We start from the raw sequence: 7,500 nt of genomic DNA on the forward strand, positions 1-7,500 counted from the left end.
CTTTAGGTGTCCTCCTAGGATAGCGTCGTTTAAAGAACGAGAGTCACACAACATAAAAAAAAAAAAAGAAAAAAACCGTGAAAAAAATCGAGGTCTGCCATAGATAGGGCATACGGCTCGCTTTAGGTGTTCTCCTCAGGATAGCACTTTAAAGAACGAGAGTCAGCACAACGTAAAATAAAAAAAAAACGAAAAAAAACGTGAAAAAATCGGAGGGCTTGCAAGATGAGGCCATTACGGCTCGCCTAAGGTTCCTCAGGATAGCGTCGTTTAAAGAACGAGAGTCAGCACAACGTAAAAAAAAAAAAAATCGAAAAATCGGAAAAAAATCGAAAAAATCTGGAAAAAAACGAGACTTGCCGAAGATGAGGCATCGCTCGCCTTAAGGTGTCCTCCAGGATAGCGTCGTTTAAAAGAACGAAAGCAGCAAACGTAAAAAAAAAAAAAAAAAAAAAAAAAAAAAAAAAAAAAAAAAAAAAAAAAAAAAAAAAAAAAAAAAACTCCAAAAAAATCGTAAAAAAACCGGAAAAAAAACTGTGGGAAAAAACCGGAGGAGCTTGCCGAAGATGTGGCCATTAGGGTCGCCTTTGGTGTCCTCCTCAGGATAGCGTCGATTAAGAACGAGAGTCAGCACAACGTAAAAAAAAAAAAAAAAGAAAAAAAAATCGGATAAAAATCGGAAAAAAAACCGGAAAAAAAATCGGAGGTGCTTGCCATAGATGAGGCCATTACGGCTCGCCTTTAGGTGTTCCTCTGGGATACGTCATTTAAAGAACAGAGTCAGCACAACGAATAAAATAAAAAAAAAAAAAAAAAACTCGGAAAAAAACGTAAAAAAACCGGAAAAAAAAACTGTGGAAAAAAACCGAGGAGCTTGCCGAAGATGAGGCCATTACGGCTCGCCTTTAAGGTGTCTTCCTCAGGATAGCGTCGTTAAAGAACGAGAGTCACACAACGTATAAAAAAAAAAAAAAAAAAAAAAAAAAAAAAACTCGATAAAATCGGAAAAAACCGGAAAAAAAGCTCTGGAAAAAACCGGAGGAGCTTGCCGAAGATGAGGCCATTACGGCTCGCCTTTAGGTGTCCTCCTCAGGATAGCGTCGTTTAAAGAACGAGAGTCAGCACAACGTAAAAAAAAAAAAAAAAAAAAAACGGAAAAAAACTGGGAAAAAAATCGGAGGTGCTTGCCAAGATGAGGCCATTACGGCTCGCCTTTAGGTGTCCTCCTCAGGATAGCGTCTTTAAAGAACGAGAGTCAGCACAACGTAAAAAAAAAAAACGGAAAAAAACTGTGGAAAAAAACGGAGGAGCTTGCCATAGATGAGGCCATTACGGCTCGCCTTTAGGTGTCCTCAGGATAGCGTCGTTTAAAGAACGAGAGTCAGCACAACGTAAAAAAAAAAAAAAAATCGGAAAAAAACCGGAAAAAAAACTCTGGAAAAAAACCGGAGGAGCTTGCCGAAGATGAGGCCATTACGGCTCGCCTTTAGGTGTCCTCCTCAGGATAGCGTCATTTAAAGAACGAGAGTCAGCACAACGTAAAAAAAAAAAAAAAAAAAAAAAAAAAAAAAAAAAAACTCGGATAAAAATCGGAATAAAACCGGAAAAGAAACTCTGGAAAAAACCGGAGGAGCTTGCCGAAGATGAGGCAATTACGGCTCGCTTTAGGTGTCCTCCTCAGGATAGCGTCGTTTAAAGAACGAGAGTCAGCACAACGTAAAATTAAAAAAAAAACAGAAAAAAACTGTGAATAAAAACGGAGGTGCTTGCATATGATGAGGCCATTACGGCTCGCCTTTAGGTGTCCTCCTCGGGATAAACGTCATTTAAAGAACGAGAGTCAGCACAACGTAAAAAAAAAAAAAAACGGAAAAAAACTGTGGAAAAAAAATCGGAGTGCTTGCCATAGATGAGGCCATTACGGCTCGCCTTTAGGTGTCTCCTCCGGATACGTCATTTAAAGAACGAGAGTCAGCAACAACGTAAAAAAAAAAAAAAAAAAAAAAAAAAAATAAAAGGCCTTTGGGAAAAAATCGGAGGAGCTTGCCGAAGATGAGGCCATTAGGCTCGCCTTTTAGGTGTCCTCCTCAGGATAGCGTCGTTTAAAGAACGAGAGTCAGCAAACGTAAAAAAAAAAAAAAAAAGGAAAAAATCGAAAAAAAACCGAAAAAAACTGTGGGAAAAAACCGGAGGAGCTTGCCGAAGATGAGGCCATTACGGCTGCTTTAGGTGTCCTCCTCAGGATAGCGTCGTTTAAAGAACGAGAGTCAGCACAACGTAAAAAAAAAAAATGGAAAAAATCGAAAAAAACCGGAAAAAAAACTCTGGAAAAAACCGGAGAGCTTGCCGAAATGAGGCATAGGCTCGCCTTAGTTCCTCCTCAGGATAGCGTCGTTAAAGAAGAAGTCAGCACAACGTAAAAAAAAAAAAAAAAACTCAAAAAAAATCGAAAAAAACCGAAAAAAAAACTCTGGAAAAAAACCGGAGGGAGCTTGCCGAAGAAAGGCCATTATCTTTAAGGTGTCCCTTCAGGATAGCGTCGTTTAAAAACGAGATCACACAACGTAAAAAAAAAAAAAAAAAACCGGAAAAAAATGTAAAAAAACCGGAAAAAAAAATGTGGAAAAAACCGGAGGAGCTTGCCGAAGATGAGGCCATTACGGCTCGCCTTTGGTGTCTCCTCAGGATAGCGTCGATTAAAGAACGAGAGTCAGCACAACGTAAAAAAAAAAAAAAAAATAAAAATCGAAAAAAAACCGGAAAAAAAAACTCTGGAAAAAACCGGAGGAGCTTGCCGAAGGATGAGGCCATTACGGCTCGCCTTTAAGGTGTCTCCTCAGGAAGCGTCGTTTAAAGAACGAAGTCAGCACAACGTAAAAAAAAAAAAAAAATCGATAAAAATCGGAAAAAAACGGAAAAAAACTCTGGAAAAAAACCGGAGGAGCTTGCCGAAGATGAGGCCATTACGGCTCGCCTTTAAGGTGTCCTCCTCAGGATAGCGTCGTTTAAAGAACGAGAGTCAGCACAACGTAAAAAAAAAAAAAAAAAAAAAAAAAAAAAAAAAAAAAAAAAAAAAAAAAAAAAAAAAAAAATCAAAAAAATCGTAAAAAAACGGAAAAAAAACTGTGGAAAACGGAGGAGCTTGCCGAAGATGTGGCCATTACGGCTCGCCTTTAGGTGTCCTCCTCAGGATAGCGTCGATTTAAAGAACGAGAGTCAGCACAACGTAAAAAAAAAAAAAAAAAGAAAAAAAAATAAAAAAAAACGGAAAAAAATGGAGTGCTTGCCATGATGAGGCCATTACGGCTCGCCTTTAAGGTGTCCCTCAGGATAGCGTCGTTTAAAGAACGAGAGTCAGCACAACGTAAAAAAAAAAAAAATCGGATAAAATCGGAAAAAACCGGAAAAAAAACTCTGGAAAAAAACCGGAGGAGCTTGCGAAGATGAGGCCATTAGGCTCGCTTTAAGGTGTCCTCCTCAGGATAGCGTCGTTTAAAGAACGAGAGTCAGCACAACGAAAAAAAAAAAAAAAAAAAAAAAAAAAAAAAAAAAAAAACTCAAAAATCGAAAAAACCGGAAAAGAAAACTCTGGAAAAAACCGGAGGAGCTTGCCGAAGATGAGGCAATTACGGCTCGCCTTTAGGTGTCCTCCTCAGGATAGCGTCGTTTAAAGAACGAGAGTCAGCACAACGTAAAATTAAAAAAAAAGACCAAAAAAAACTGTGAAAAAAATCGGAGGTGCTTGCCATAGATGAGGCCATTACGGCTCGCCTTTAGGTGTCCTCTCGGGATAGACGTCATTTAAGAACGAGAGTCAGCACAACGTAAAATAAAAAAAAACGGAAAAAAACTGTGGAAAAAAATCGGAGGTGCTTGCCATAGATGAGGCCATTACGGCTCGCCTTTAGGTGTCCTCCTCGGATACGTCATTTAAAGAACGAGAGTCAGCACAACGTAAAAAAAAAAAAAAAGGCCTTTGGAAAAAAATCGGAGGAGCTTGCCGAAGATGAGGCCATTACGGCTCGCCTTTAAGGTGTCCTCCTCAGGATAGCGTCGTTTAAAGAACGAGAGTCAGCACAACGTAAAAAAAAAAAAAACGATAAAAATCGGAAAAAAAACCGGAAAAAAAACTCTGGAAAAAACCGGAGGAGCTTGGCCGAAGATGAGGCCATTACGGCTCGCCTTTAAGGTGTCTCCTCAGGATAGCGTCGTTTAAAGAACGAGAGTCAGCACAACGTAAAAAAAAAAAAAAAAAAAAAAAAAAAAAAAAACTCGGGGCGCCAAAAAAGGGGGGGGAAATCGTAAAAAAAAAAATAAAAAAAAAAAACCGGAAAAAAAAACCTGTGGAAAAAACGGGAGGAGCCTTGCCGAAGATGTGGCCATTAGGGCTCGCCTTTAGGTATCCTCCTCAGGATAGCGTCGTTAAAGAACGAGAGTCAGCACAACGTAAAAAAAAAAAAAAAAAAAACTCGGATAAAAATCGGAAAAAAACCGGAAAAAAACCGGAAAAAACCGGAGGAGCTTGCCGAAGATGAGGCCATTACGGCTCGCCTTAGGTGTCTTCAGGATAGCGTCGTTTAAAGAACGAAGTCAGCCAACGTAAAATAAAAAAAAAACGGAAAAAAACTGTGAAAAAAATCGGAGGTGCTTGCCATAGATGAGGCCATTACGGCTCGCCTTTAGGTGTCCTCCTCGGGATACGTCATTTAAAGAACGAGAGTCAGCACAACGTAAAAAAAAAAAAAAAAAAAAAAACTCGGAAAAAATCGTAAAAAAACCGGAAAAAAAAACTCTGGAAAAAACCGGAGGAGCTTGCCGAAGATAAGGCCATTACGGCTCGCCTTTAGGTGTCTTCCTCAGGATAGCGTCGATTAAAGAACGAGAGTCAGCACAACGTAAAAAAAAAAAAAACTCGGATAAATCGGAAAAAAACCGGAAAAAAAAACTCTGGAAAAAAACCGGAGGAGCTTGCCGAAGATGAGGCCATTACGGCTCGCCTTTAGGTGTCCTCCTCAGGATAGCGTCGTTTAAAGAACGAGAGTCAGCACAACATAAAATAAAAAAAAAACGGAAAAAAACGTGGAAAAAAATCGGAGGTGCTTGCCATAGATGAGGCCATTACGGCTCGCCTTTAGGTGTTCTCCTCAGGATAGCATCCTTTAAAGAACGAGAGTCAGCACAACGTAAAATAAAAAAAAAAACGAAAAAAAACCTGTGGAAAAAATCGGAGGTGCTTGCCATAGATGAGGCCATTACGGCTCGCTTTAGGTGTCCTCAGGATAGCGTCGTTTAAAGAACGAGAGTCAGCACAACGTAAAAAAAAAAAAAAATCGGATAAAATCGGAAAAAAATCGGAAAAAAACTCTGGAAAAAAACCGGAGGAGCTTGCCGAAGATGAGGCCATTACGGCTCGCCTTTAAGGTGTCCTCCTCAGGATAGCGTCGTTAAAGAACGAGAGTCAGCACAACGTAAAAAAAAAAAAAAAAAAAAAAAAAAAAATAAAAAAATCGTAAAAAAACCGGAAAAAAAACTGTGGGAAAAAACCGGAGGAGCTTGCCGAAGATGTGGCCATTAGGCTCGCCTTTTGGTGTCCTCCTCAGGATGCGTCGATTAAAGAACGAGAGTCAGCACAACGTAAAAAAAAAAAAAAAAAAAAAAACTCGGATAAAATCGGAAAAAAACCGGAAAAAAATCGGAGGGCTTGCCAAGATGAGGCCATTACGGCTCGCCTTTAGGTGTCCTCCTCGGATACGTCTTTAAAGAACGAGAGTCAGCACAACGTAAAAAAAAAAAAAAAAAAAAAAAACTCAAAAAAAACGTAAAACCGAAAAAAAAACTGTGGAAAAAACCGGAGGAGCTTGCCGAAGATGAGGCCATTACGGCTCGCCTTTGGTGCTCCTCGGATAGCGTCGATTAAAGAACGAGAGTCACACAACGTAAAAAAAAAAAAAACTCGGAAAAAATCGAAAAAACCGAAAAAACTGAAAAAAACGGAGGAGCTTGCCGAAGATGAGGCCATTCGGTGCCTTAGTGTCCTCCTCAGATAGGTCGTTAAAGAACGAGAGTCAACAACGTAAAAAAAAAAAAAACGGAAAAAAACGTGGAAAAAAATCGGAGGTGCTTGCCATAGATGAGGCCATTACGGCTCGCCTTTAGGTGTCCTCCTCAGGATAGCATCCTTTAAAGAACGAGAGTAGCACAACGTAAAAAAAAAAAAAAAATAAAAGAAAAACCGGAAAAAAACTGTGGAAAAAATCGGAGGAGCTTGCCAAGATGAGGCCATTACGACTCGCCTTAAGGTGTTCCTCAGGATAGCGTCGTTTAAAGAACGAGAGTCAGCACAACGTAAAAAAAAAAAAAAAATATCGGATAAAATCGAAAAAAACCGAAAAAAACTCTGGAAAAAAACCGGAGGAGCTTGCGAAGATGAGGCCATTACGGCTCGCCTTTAGGTGTCCTCCTCAGGATAGCGTCATTTAAAGAACGAGAGTCAGCACAACGTAAAAAAAAAAAAATGAAAAAAAAAAAACCGGAAAAAAACTCTGGAAAAAAACCGGAGGAGCTTGCCGAAGATGAGGCCAATTACGGCTCGCCTTTAGGTGTCTCCTCAGGATAGCGTCGTTTAAAGAACGAGAGTCAGCACAACGTAAAATAAAAAAAAACAGAAAAAAACTGTGAAAAAAAATCGGAGGTGCTTGCCATAGATGAGGCCATTACGGCTCGCCTTTAGGTGTCCTCCTCGGGATAACGTCATTTAAAGAACGAGAGTCAGCACAACGTAAAAAAAAAAAAAAATCGGAAAAAAAAAAACCGGAAAAAAAAATCTGGAAAAACCGGAGGAGCTTGCCGAAGATGAGGCCATTACGGCTCGCCTTTAGGTGTCCTCCTCAGGATAGCGTCGTTTAAAGAACGAGAGTCAGCACAACGTAAAAAAAAAAAAAAAAAACTCAAAAAATCGAAAAAACCGGAAAAAAAAAACTGTGGAAAAAACCGGAGGAGCTTGCCGAAGATGAGGCCATTACGGCTCGCCTTTAGGTGTCCTCCTCAGGATAGCGTCGATTAAAGAACGAGAGTCAGCACAACGTAAAAAAAAAAAAATGGATAAAAATCGAAAAAAACCGGAAAAAAATCGGGAGGAGCTTGCCGAAGATGAGGCCATTACGGCTCGCCTTTAAGGTGTCCTCTCAGGATAGCGTCGTTTAAGAACGAGAGTCAGCACAACGTAAAAAAAAAAAAAAACTCAAAAAAATCGGAAAAAAACCGGAAAAAACTGTGGAAAAAAACCGGAGGAGCTTGCCGAAGATGAGGCCATTACGGCTCGCCTTTAGGTGTCCTCCTCAGGATAGCGTCGTTTAAAGAACGAGAGTCAGCACAACGTAAAAAAAAAAAAAACTCAAAAAATAAAAAAGAAAAAAACTGTGGAAAAAAACGAGGAGCTTGCCGAAGATGAGGCCATTAGGCTCGCTTTAGGTGTCTCCTCAGGATAGCGTCGTTAAAGAA

Source organism: Arachis hypogaea, unplaced genomic scaffold (genome assembly GCF_003086295.3).
Source record: "Arachis hypogaea cultivar Tifrunner unplaced genomic scaffold, arahy.Tifrunner.gnm2.J5K5 arahy.Tifrunner.gnm2.scaffold_23, whole genome shotgun sequence".
Classification (NCBI taxonomy): Eukaryota; Viridiplantae; Streptophyta; class Magnoliopsida; order Fabales; family Fabaceae; genus Arachis; species Arachis hypogaea.